The sequence below is a fragment of the Vidua macroura genome, chromosome 10, assembly GCF_024509145.1.
Source record: "Vidua macroura isolate BioBank_ID:100142 chromosome 10, ASM2450914v1, whole genome shotgun sequence".
NCBI classification, from domain to species: Eukaryota; Metazoa; Chordata; class Aves; order Passeriformes; family Viduidae; genus Vidua; species Vidua macroura.
In genome coordinates this window covers 20,239,519-20,252,592 of record NC_071580.1, presented here as the reverse complement: position 1 = coordinate 20,252,592, position 13,074 = coordinate 20,239,519, and the positions used below count along the sequence as shown (strand labels likewise).

At 43.6% G+C, this 13,074-nt stretch overlaps 1 protein-coding gene across 10 annotated transcripts in view; it reads right to left on the bottom strand.

The window, feature by feature from the left end:
• Positions 1–13,074, bottom strand: part of MAP3K13 (mitogen-activated protein kinase kinase kinase 13) — a 69,926-nt gene that overhangs the window by 53,897 nt on the left and 2,955 nt on the right. For 6 of the 10 annotated variants that reach the window (XM_053985949.1, XM_053985944.1, XM_053985954.1 and 3 more), the window contains exon 2: positions 6,951–7,065. The exons of 1 other annotated variant lie outside the window; for it this stretch is intronic. The gene's annotated coding sequence lies outside the window, so the exon portion shown is untranslated. Of the gene's footprint in view, positions 1–6,673; positions 6,796–6,950; positions 7,066–7,513; positions 7,591–13,074 lie in introns of those variants that run through there. 3 more of the 10 variants (XM_053985947.1, XM_053985950.1, XM_053985945.1) reach the window with 3 other exon arrangements.

The following is a 13,074-nucleotide window of genomic DNA, read 5'->3' as shown; positions in this document are numbered from 1 at the left end:
AACATTACTCTATTTTCACTGGTAACTGCTACTCACCCTTCTTCCATTCTAAATTCTGATACTCTCCCCTCTCACCACCAAGACTGAGAGCTGACACGTCCCTCACCCTTTCTTCCCCTCTTGTTGAAACCTTATTTCCACTGCTCTAATAGTTCTTGACTTAACTGGGACAAGGAAAATTATTCTGGGCTTCTCTGTCCTAGCAGTTAGTCTATTCTGTATTAACCATCCAGAGCACTGCAAAATCATACTGAAGCCCCAGGCAACCATTCTAACGCTTCCTTAAATTCCTGCTTTAATCAAATTGCCCATTTTTACTGGACATCTCTCTCTCTCTATATATATATATATATGTTAACTTTTTGTATAAAAATCTTTCAGTGTTAAGAAAATTCAGAAAAGCCCATTTAACAGCATTCATTCTAAGAGCTCACAATAAGCTCAATTTCTACCCAGCCTTAGAACAGAGCTATTCCTTATGCAAGATGGATTTTTGCCCATACTTTTAAGCAAGATGCAAAAGCATTTATCACACTTAAGAACAGAAACTTCAGTAAATATTACACATGAATGAAATGTATAATTGCATCCCCTAGTTTAGGCATGGAGCTGAAAGGCCTGGCTTTCAAAAGCTGGCTTCCAAAAGCTGGAACAATGGCTCCCTTGGCCATTGTTTTAATCTAAATTATCACATTCAGCCACCCAAGCCAAAGGAGAGGAATTTTTAGGTGCACTCATCTCAAACTCTGACCTTTACTTTGTATCACCTGATGTCTAACATCCACACCATGGCACCATTAATTTCTTTAAGGACTGCAAACTCATTTCTGCACAACCCCATTTTTCACAGCAATGTAATGACAAACTTGGTTTGGCTGATGGCAGCAGCAGTTTTTGAACAACACCAAGTGCACTTCTGAAGGGAGGAGCTCCTTTCAGAGTAAAGCAAAATGCAAACTGCAGTGACCTACACCTTACTCGATTACAGAGCTGTGCCATTTCTGGTGGTGAAACAGCAAAGGGAAATTTTCTGTACTGTAAGAAAGCAAATCCCTTGCATTTTTCAGATTGCACTGCCCAAAAACTGCCAATCATTTTAACTGCAGGAGGCAGCACACTATATAAATGTATTATGACTTTCTAGAGAAGTGCATCCAGAAAAGCCTTTACTTGGAGACACATAACCTGTCTGGAAACTCTTCTATCAGGAAAAAAATCAGGGCTGGTTTCCACTTCCTGGAGTCTGTGCCTGAGAGAAGCAACCACAGCTTGAGTTCACCACCAAGTTACACTGTCCACTTGCTCAGTGAACACTCACTCATCCACGAGCAAGGCATTAAGCACCAGCTCATTTTGCAGCCTCCACTCTGTCCATCCTGGGGCTGGAAACAGAGAGGGCTGGCTGAGGGCTGGTATCAGCACAGGGCAGAGCAAATAAAGATACCAGTGTAATCACCTTTGAGATAAGGCAGCCAGTGCAAGCACAGCTGTCTACAAAATACACAGCAGAGAAGCAGGAATGCAAAGTGTAAGCAGGAGTTCTGTTAGACCTGCAATTACCTGGACTGAGATACAACAACCTCTGCTACTACTGCAACATTCTGTCAAGCAAACATTAAGTTTTCCCCTTCTTACCTTCCCTCTCAGGACAGAGCACAACCATTTAAGGGAACACAGTTCCATTTTTCAAGTACAACAGAAAAATACAAAGTAGCAGCACACAATCAGGTTTTGGGTGGTAAACTTTGCACACTCTTTTCCCTCCTAAGTTACAGCTGTAATGGAGAATGCCAGGACAAGGGGGAATGGTTTTAAATCAAAAGATGAGAGATTTAGATCAGATGTTAGGAAGAAATCCTTCCCTGTGAGGGTGAAGAGGGCCTGGCACAGGTTGCCCCACCCCTGAAAGTGTCCAAGGCCAGGATGGACAAGGCTTGGAGCAACCTGGGATAGTAGAAGGCATCCTGTCCATGGCAGGGGGTGGAATGAGATAATTTTAAAGTCCCTTCCAACCCAAACCATTCTGGGATTCTATGAAACCATCCAGTTTACTGTGAGTCTGTTTTCTGCTCCATGTCATGTACCAGTGGCAGGGTCCCTGATTTCAGCCAGCCCTGCTCAGACTCCACCCAGGTGATGCTCTGGCAGTACGAGCAACACCGGGAGAAAGAGAGGACAGAGCTCACCAAAGGTGTGTGGTACCCACTTGGAGCCACCACCTCAAACCTCTGCCACAGGGCACTTCAAAGATGGACAAACCCTTGAAGGTGGATGAAATACCAGCTGACATTGCCTGCACTTGCCTTCATAGGCTGGGACTTTAACTGGAGCACACTAGAGTGCATTAATAACAATTTTAGAAGAAAACAATACTGATTTCATTTACTTTCACAAAACCTTTGCCCTCATCTTCACTGACTAGAAGTGTCAAAGAAAGGTCAAAATAGCTTAATTCTCTTCTGCACTGGACAAAAAGGCATGAAGAACAGACAGTAAATTTAGCTTTCTTCATTTGCACTGGGGCTTAAGGAAGGAGAGAAGGAATTTATAATCAAATCAACCACAGCATAAACTGGTTGCTTTTATCACGGTTGTGTAAACCAAATAAGAGAAATAAGAGAAAACCAGAGATTAAAGTAGAGATTAAAATGATGTATCACCTCAAAGACAGTGGTTAGATTTCAGTGCAAAAAAAAATGTGGTAACAGATATCAGAATACAAAAAACTGAGCAGCTTTCTAAACACAGCTACTCCAAAATAGCAGGATATGCAATGCTCAGGCACCAGAGAATGGAGACCAAGTCAAGTGGTTAATGAATTAAATAAAAGTGCATTGTGGTCCTTATCAGTAATGCTGAATTCTCCTTTACCTGGAAGCACTGAGCAAACATTATTTTAACAGAAATGTAATTCTGCTTCAAGATGGCAAGTGCAATGTGTTTGAGAAACAATATAATCTTATTTGATACGGGGACCTGCAGACAAGCAATGCTACCTGGCAAATTTACAGTTTCTTTATTGCTGCACCTGTATCTATTAATCAGTATCCAAAAGTTACACATGGCCAGAACATAATCAAGCCGTTTTTAAATGCATCCACACAATATTTAAATGTAGGAAAAATATATCTTGAAAAGAAAATTGTTTTACTCACAGAGCTGGAAAAACCACCGTGGGAATCTGAAACACTGTCTCCTTTTCCCTCCAATGTGATTACAGGTTTTTACAGTTTATTCTCTTCATTAAATGTCAGCCTAAAATTCTCTGCTTAGCAAAAATTATTTTCTTAACATCAGACCTTAATAAAAAAAGGATGTGCAGGGGTTTTAGTCTTGATGCTTTCCAACTAAACTGGGCTGCAGACAACTCCTGGCACAGAAAGGTCCCAGACCAGGAGTTCCTGAAGTTTTGCTCATGGCAAGTTAATTACAGTGCAGTGGGCAAACAGCTCACCCCAGGCTGAGGCTGATTGTACACTGTGCCATTAAGGGGATCCATCAGGCCACACTGGTGATATTTCATGTCCAGTTAAAGCAAAACAAATGGTTCCTAACACAGCAGCTGAAACATCCCAGAAAGGCCACGTTCGTCCAGCAGCCAAGTCAAATCCACTGCTGTAACACTGGCTGTAAATTGAATGTGGGGATGAATCTTATGGATCTTCTAGAGGAAACTTGGTGTGTCTCAGGCTGCTCACACTGCTTGTGCCACAGCTCAGCAGCACCTACTGGGCTTGCAGTTTATGACGTGGAACCCTCGGGATCCCCAGGAAAGAGAGAGAAGCACACGATGAGCTGGAATTTAAGTGTCTTTGGAGGTGGCTGGAAGGGCTTCCCTTGGCAGAAGGGAATAAGCAAAGCCCTGAAGGAAGTATCAGTAAAATAAAGATGTAAATAGAAGTTGATGCAGCTCTGCCTCACAGCTCTGACCTCCAGTGGCCTGGTCAGCTCCCCCAGAACAGTCTCAGCCATGCAGCACTGGAATCATTCTCTCTCTCAGAGAAAATAAGGATGGTAAGTGATTCTGGCTGGGCAGCATCATCCAGTTTTTGCCCAAGGTTCAAACTGTCCATATTTTGTCAAGATGCAGGTTAAATTGATGGCATATTTTTGTCCTAATGAGACAAGAATTTCATCCAGAAACACCAAGGCATTTTCAAATCCCAGAAGGCCATTAGTGATGACATACTGGGGCAGACAGGCAAGGAGAGATCCTCCCAGGGACCTCTACACCTATTCAAGGTTTATAGTTAGTACAGAAGCCTGATACAGTCAAATCTCCACATGAAAAAAAGACACAAATCCAGACTCCAGACAAAACCCAGTGGTTATCCAATATCAGAACATGTGCACACTGCAAGTCACTCTTAGGGTGCATGGGTGGGCCAGTGGATAACATGCCCTTGCCCCTTGCTGGTAGAGCTTCCCAGTGAGCACAAACACTTGAAGCACTCTGTCCCTGTCCCCATGGAAGCTGCAAATCTCCTCCAGGAGATGCACCATGTCATCATACATTACCCAGAGAGGTTGTGCCTTCCACAACTCTGGAATTGTTCAAGGCCAGGCTGGATGGGGCCCTGAGCAACCTGATCTAGTGACTGGCAAGGGGGTGGAACTGGATGAGCTTTAAGGTCCCTTCCAACACAAACCATTTCATGGTTCTAGGATTCTACAGTCCTTCCTGAGCCACCTTCTGGCTGCAGCAGCTGCTGGAGAAGCACAGCTCACAAAGCACCAGCCCTCCCTGCAGCAGCCCAGCAGGGACAAACTGCTGAAGGCTCCAGTGACAGCTCTGAACACTGTGTGCTCCAGTGCCCCTGTGGGATGCACTTCCTTCCCATGCCCTGTCCTGCAGGAGGGATGCAGCCGGAGCAGGCACCACATCCAGCCCACAGGCCACCTGGCAAGGTGCCTCTGATCAAGAGCCAAGAACCAGAACTGTTTTACTGGAAATATCTCCAAGTATTTCCCAGCTACTGGGAAATACTTGAAAATCCTTCCTCGAACAAGGCTGGAACAGCTCCTGGCTCCAGTGCAGGTGCCTCTCCCCAGCTGCACACCTTGAGAAGTCCCTGTGCTGACAAAATCTGCTGGGGTTGTGATAGCAGCTAAGAAAACAGTGAGTAAACAACACACAAGAAATAAGAACAAGTACTCAGAGCAGGAATACCAGCACAGCCTGATATTTACTTAATGACTCATCCAGAGGAGGATCTGTCCCTTTAGGCTTATGGCCAGCATGAGAACAGGTAATAGGAGAGTATATGAAATCACTGGAGCTCAGCTCCTCCTGACCTCTGAGAACAAAGAAGCCTTAGAACAGCAAAAGATATCCTCTTTTCACTCTTCACTCTGTTGCACAATCTTTCTCCACAGAGTGAAGTCACACTTTTTACAGACTGGGAAAGGAGAAAGCAAAAGACAGAGAAAGTATTTCTGACCGTCCACACAACAGCAAAACACAGACTACACCAGAAAAGGTATTTCCCAGTGATATTCCCTAGCTTTACAGGGTTTTTGGCAAAAGGTTCACAGATAACATCTGAAGAGGACACTTGGAAAACACAAGCACTTAGGAACAACAGGAGAGCTTTTAGAACTCAGTCACACCTTTTGCTTTGGGGCTTTCAGGCTTCCATCCTTTTATGCAGAACTGTGCAGATCATACCAGACACCAAAGAGCACCAATGAATGTGAACAGTATTTTTCTCTCCAGCTACAAGACTTTTCTTCCTCAACAAGTAAAATCCCTGACACTACGTCCTCTTGTACCTGACAAGTCCTACATTCCTGAGAGGCTCTGCTGCTACCAAATATACAAATGTTCAAGGAACTCACATGGCTAATAAGCTTCAAATCTATAAAAGCACATGAAGAGTTCACTCTAGGCTGACCTTCTATTGGGATTTTTTCCTCACATGGAAAAGCAATTATGTACAAAAGGCCTGTGACACCAGTGCTGAACATTTTCAAGCAATTTCTGTGCAGGCAGAATGACAACTGACAACCACCTATTTTTCACCCTTTACACTCCACTATTGTCTTTGAGTTCAGAGCTCTTAGATGGCTCATGCCAAAAAAAAACAGAAAAAAAATATTAACAAAGTAGCCATCAGAAAGGCAAATTTAATTAAAAAAAAAAAAAGAATTAATGCTGCTAAGTGGGCAAGCTTAGGCCTACATAGCTCATGGCTTCTTTTTATATGTTATTTATTAAAGTGAGAGTAAAGTCTAAACCAAGGTATTTTAAACCTTCATTGTCTCAGAAATGCTGGTTTTATTTCAATGTTGAGTGCAGGACTTATGTAACATTTCCCATTTTGATTTCTGTTACTAAAGGATTTTAAAACAAAACTGTACAGTCACTGCCTACAGCCCTAAGGGGCTGAGTACAAAAATAACATAAAAGATATCACAAACTCTACAAAATACAATTCTGATTTAATTTCATTCAAGCATTATGTTCTTTACTTTGGGGAAATTACTTTATCATCTTTGATAGCAAGCACTCTTCAGCTCTTCTGAGCACTGAAAATATCATTTGAGGTACAACTGGAACAAAACTTGAAAATGCTTTATGTAATTTAATACCCTTGTCAAACTAAACCAAAGTTTGTCTTACAAGCTTAACTTTCTAATGCAGCAAATAAAACACCTACATTTTCTCACTCACCAGAAAATATCCGTGTTCCCAATGGCTCATCTCTTTCACTAAGCACTCCAGCTTTTTCAAAGGCTTCTAAATCAATGATAATTCATTAGTGGAAAATATTCCCTGCTTCCTCCCTGTTTCTCCTGGTGATAAAATACACATTTTCACAAGCAAGTTTCCATGGGTTGTGCCAGCCCAGAGAGGCAGTGTCAGGCCAAGCTGGAATGAGGGTGGATCCACCTTTGATTAAGGCCCAAGACATCAGGCAGCTCATCTGTCACATACAAAACCTACTCACCTTCAGGACATGTTATTTTCCAGTAGGAAAGTGTGAAAAGGCTCATTTCGGAAGATGTAATGGTCCATCGGTTTTTGTCCCTTATTCTCTTTGCTGTTCCTCCCAATTTGGTGTTCTAGAGATATAAAAAGAACTTCAACTTAAAACACAGCTCAGATAAACACTAAATTTGTCCTGCTTTTTACCAAGCCCACTGAAAGGTCACCTGAAACCCATCTGATGATCCAGTCGCTGAATTACTGCTCTCTTATCTCAAAGAAGGCTGTAAGGAATTATTTCCTCACCCTTGCCACCCTCACAGCTTACACATCTACCATCCACAGTAGCATACTGAGAATTCATCCTGACTGAATTCATCCTGATTGGGAATGGGCAAGGGACTTATTTAAAGTCATACTGGTGCCAGAACTGAGAATTACACCGTGTTATCAAAAGTCCCTTTTCACCTTGCCTGCTATATCTGACATACTGACATATATTTACTACACTCAGGTTTATCTCAAAAACATAAATACTGAACTGTTCCACTGAATTTTGATACAATTCCCTTGATGACAGATTACCTTCCTTCTCCTCACCACAGACACTTGGGTCCAACTGTGCAGCACAACCAGGGCACTTCTCACCCTGTTTGGGACTAGGAGGAGTTGGACATATGTTTGCAAAATTAGGCTGAAAAGGCAAAGTAAAAACACTGGGAGTGTAAATGAGCAAATGCCACATTAGAAGCAATTTCCCTGGCAATCCCATTTTGCAGCCAAAATAATTAGATCACTAGCAAGAAACATCCCAAGTAGCTAAATGGTGTGTTACGAGAATAACCAAGGTCACTTCTCTTACATCCGGCTTTCTAAAAAGATGCCTCCCCCAAAAACTTAACCCTAGGGCTCCATTCAAATTAAAAATTCACTGTTGATGTACATCAATACAAACCAAATCAAAGTATTCCAGAGCCTGCCAAGTGCTGACTGCCCAAGGAAAGGCCACATGCCTTCTAAGCGAGAGAAATCTCCAATTGAGAGCCACCTAAACTCTGAGACTGCTGCTGCTGGGTGTTCAGAGATAACTGCCAACTCATTAAAAACCCACATTAGAAGTTTATTAAATATGCAAACATTAATGGAATTGGACTAGCAGCTACTTAGGCAGATAAAATTTCAGCGTGGCGCATCCCGCAGTTCCCGTTATCGATGTTGTGTCCTTTTGGAAGCGTCTGTGAAAGAGTCACAAAGTTGCTCGAGGCAGTGAAACCCTTCAACTCTTTCAGATTACTCAGGTCACACTCTGAACATTCCCACTAGCCTAGAAAAGACTCCTGCTTCCCAATAATTACAGCTCAGTATCTACTGTCCATTTGCACTTTCACACTTCACTGCTGGAGATGCTAAGTATCCCCAAGAGTTTTTCTCCTTTTGGGAATATCTGCAGGATAAGTCCCACACCTCTTTGCAAGCTCACAGGTATAGAGGTTTTACACATATCCCAAACTCACAGTCCTTGTCAACTTGCTGCTGGAAGAATTACAAAGGGAAGAGCAGAGTGTCACACAGACAACAAGGATTAAAGAAAAGTGCTTAAAAAGCAGCTCTCCTGAACTTTAGGTGACTCCACACATGCAGGTGTGTGTAGAGCTCTGCTTGGAGCTCCTTCTTTCAGCTCTCTCAAACACAAGCATCAGTCCCTCCTGCAAACACCACTCTCAGTACATTTTGCTCCACAAAATGCAGTTTCATTCCTAGGTTACTCTGCAAAGTCCCAGTGCCTGGGGAGTGTCTCAACAAACCTCCAAGGTTTTGCTGTAGAGTGACATCAGACTTGGAATCGTTCTTCACTAATGCTATCAGCATAATCTGAGTTAGCCTGAGAAAAAGGAGGACAAGAAATATCACTCAGCACACAGAGAATAAGCAAGCCCCTAAGAGTCCCTAATGGACCTCCAGGTGACTGGCAATTTCCTTGCCCTCTCAGTGGCTTCAAAGAATGTCTGGAAGATTTAATCCTCTAATTATGGAAAAATAAGTGTGGCCTACCTAGCACCACCTTCTTGGAGATGTGAGGTTTCAGCAAAAAGAAGGAAATGAAATCGTAGGGAATAACCTTGGAAAAAGCATGACTTACAGGGGAAGAAGGGAAATGAAGGAGTATGAAATGACCTCTAAAGAAAACACTGAGCTCATTGAGCTCAAAGAGGCTGAGCAGGTTCTTTACCACCACCTTTCCTGGTTCCAGTGACAGTCTGGAGAAGTGAGGGCTGTTGTAATTGTCAACAGCTTCCCAGAACCAGCACATGGGACGCAACACTGAAGTTTGTGTTTCTTGCAGTCCTGCAACCATATGGGCTTCTCAGAATAGAAGGTTCAAGGATGCCTTGGCCAAGAGGGATCAACAAAATCCCCCATCCACCACCTGATGCAACACCAGGCATCACATGTTGCAGAACCTTGAGCAGCAGCCAGTCTGAGGTCAGGCACACAATAGCCTCCCACTCCATGAAACAGGAAGCCAGGGCTTAGGTTTAGATTTTTTAAAGGAGAACTGAATTATTTTGGAAATTAAGGCAAAGAGAGACTTGAAGGTAATCTGGGTACTGAAAAGGGACCTGCTCACATGGATTCCAGGTGTCTGATCTTTGCTACTTCAGTGTGTTCAGAAACACAGAAAAGCAGCCAGCTCATGGCTGGCCCCAAGGTCAGCTATTCTCTGACAAAGGAAAGGAAAACCCATACAAATCCTTTTACCTCTCAAGACACATCATGATGACTTTCTGTTGCAGACAGTACATCATGGCCCTAGACACGGTAAAAAATGACTGTGCAAACATTCCCTAAGGCTCTGAGCACTAGGAGGCTTCTACACAGGTATGTGCTCTATCAACTGCCCATTTGGTCAGTCCACTGAGCTCCTCAACTTGACTGCACTACACAGAGCACATCAATAGTTTGGATTATCTCTGCCCAGAGAGCTCCTGCCTGCAGGAACATGCAGTGGATGACTGAACACAAAAATAATACTTGTAGGTTACAGCCAGCACCCTTGTTCTGCCCACCAGGCTGGAGGAGGAAACTCTATCCATGAGAACACACTAAATCAGTTAACCAGCACCAATATTTCCTCCCAGTACAGACAGACAAGCACATTGAAACTACAGGACACTGTGCCTTGGGGAATGTAAATAACCCATTAAAGAAGAGCTCTGTTTGTAAGGGAACCTGGGATGTCACAGTGCTCTGTGTCAGGTATATGACACACTGACCTGTGCTCGGGGACACAGGAGTCCTTCCAGCAACCCTACAGCTACAGCAACTGCTAAACGTTCTTATTCCCAAAGTGGTGTCCCAGTGCCACCAAGCAACACGGCAAACTTTAGTGTCCAGGTTGTAAGGAAAAGAGATAGAAAACAAATGATTCTGTGAAAACTCAGCTATCCATCTGCCACCTGCTGAGGTCCATGGCACCACCAGCATGAGAGCCCAGCACTCTCTTTCCTCCACCAACATGGAGGTGTCAGGCTGACCTTAAGGCAGCAGCAGCACTGGGTACACAGCATCAGTGGGATACTCCTCTTTGAGGGATACCTGAGTAGCCCAGACACAGGGAAGGATAACATTGCAAGGAAATGTCATCCCCCTTAGCACGGAGCCATCCTGCCACAGGCCAAAGGTCACAACTGTAGTGGCACCAGCTAAGAGAGTGACAATGCGACCTCACAAGACAGGCTGGCACACTGATCCAGATATGGGTGCTGGGGACAATGCCCTTTATCCATGAGTTGTAGGGCAAATCTGTTGAGCTAAGATAGAAGCAACCAAAATACACAAGTCTCTGAAATGTGGACAAGGTGTTTCCTGGCAACAGTAACAAACCAATGGAGTAAAATGAATGTTTTCTCAGCACTTTGCTGTCGGGTGACCTCGCTACCACCCTTCTGCCGGAGACAGGATCCTCTCTGACAGAACTACCACCAGCAGCTGACCCAGCACAGTGACCAAAGCTGACACTGCTGCACTCCCCTCTGCTTGGCTCCAAGGTTGGATTCCTGACCACCTTCTCCCCAAGGGAACTCCAGAAATAGCCTCTCCTCAGTCAAGGGAGTCCACGCCTGAATAAACCACAGGCAGAGGCCTTTGTTCACAGCCTGCACCACAGCAGCTTGCCTGCTCTGGAGGTGGATGCGAGGAGAAATGTAGGCCACACATGCAGAGAAAGAGACATCCCGAGTTCAGAGATGCCAGAGATCCCATTGGCAGAGTCAGAAAGTGAATGCCCATTAAAGCAGCCTGCAAGTGCTGGGGTACAGCTCAACACGAGCCAGGCAGGCTAAGGGCAAAACACACCTCATCAGAAAGGTAAAAACTTGTGGGCTATTTCCCCCACTAAACTGCCTGATGAATCATTAAAGAATATCTTTGTGATGTAACTATTCAGACTTACACAAAGAAGCCTTGTAATTAGCTCTCAAAGTAATCCTCTGGCCACCATCTGGAGCTCAGCCTAAACCTTGACCTCAATCACACCAGACAGCCACACATCCGTGACACACACCTGACAGTGAGTCACACTGCTACACTGCATTCACAAAGTGGAGAAAGTTGACAGGAATGCTAAAAACTCGAGCCACTTTTTACTCTACAGGGTCTTCAGTTCACACCCATCACACTTAAGGAAATGGTTTCAAAAATAAAACATTAAAAAGCAGGAGTCATCAACCCAATCCTGCATCTAAAACAAAATGTTTCTTCCATCGAAACCTCAGTTTATAGTAAACAAAGTTGACACATGACATACCCAACCTTCTTCCAATAACACAGGAGAAAAATCTTCCTAGAACCAGATTCTGACAGAAAACAGACTTACCACAGATATAAAATAACTTATTCCCCCAGGTATAAACAGCTCAAAATATTTTACTATTAAAGCATGGCAAAATTCTTTTACCTAAAGCACCATAGATGACTGGATGTTCTTTTTTTTTTTTGCTAAAACCTTCTGATTAGTTTGAAATTCCTGTTCCCCACGAGCAAATAAAATCTAAGATGCCTACCACCTCTTGTAAAGCCTCTTAGCTAGGGAAAAATTAGTTTTCTTTAATATACAGCTCTATGTTGCTTGCTGAGCTCCCCACAGCAAAGCAGTCAAGAATGATACATGCCACATCAACAAGAACAAAATTTATCTTGTCAGTCCCAGAGGAACTCTATTTCCAATGAAGTTTAACAAGCAGATTTTAGACTTTTGTAAAAAGTTCACAAAACAAGGAAAGACGGATGGAGCAGGCTGAAAGTGCTGAAACAGTTATTGCTTAGTTCATATCTGAGAGCAAATCTCTGCAAGAATGAGAAATGTTTATTTTTTCTAGGGATCACGTGTCTATAAAGCACAAAGAGCCTTCTGTAGTAGGAGCCATGGTCCCAGAGCAGAGACCTCCTACCAGCTGGGCTCCTGGCACACACAATTCCCTCCAGCTCGAGGGATGGTGAAATACAAATAAGAGCAAGATTAGAACAGACCACCAGACGTGGCACCACCAGGGAGACCCCAAATTCCATCATTTCACTACAGAGAGACACACTGGGGCTGTCACCACTGCCAGGTACAGACATGGTTGTCTCCTCACATCATGCAGACTCCCAGCACTGGACATGGGGACACTGTGGGGGTTTTCTGAGCCTCCTCTGGGACCACTCCCCAAAGCCAGAGTGGCTTCAGTTTGGCAGGGGGTGGTTTAAAGTGATTATCTTTGCCACAACACCCTTCTCCTGGCTGCAGCTTCAGCAGGGATTACTCAAGACCAAAGTTCTACACAAGTCAATATTTAACTTGAGCTCTGCACTGCTGAGACCCACCTGAAATATTGGATATAGTAATTTATTAAAGCTTATTAAAGCTGCCATTTCTAACAAAAAAAAATAACAGGCAAGTTATCTTCTTCATGAGAACTTGTAAGAAAAATTCTACAGGGACAGTAGTTAGATCCAGCATAAGTAATTTTAATAAGGGAACTAAAGGAAAATGCTTCCAGGAAAGGAGATCTAAACAATGGGAGGTGTACACTGCAGGGCAGGTTCAAGGCAGGGGCAAGAGCCACCCTGCAAAAAGCATTTAAAACCAAACCACACCAAGGTCT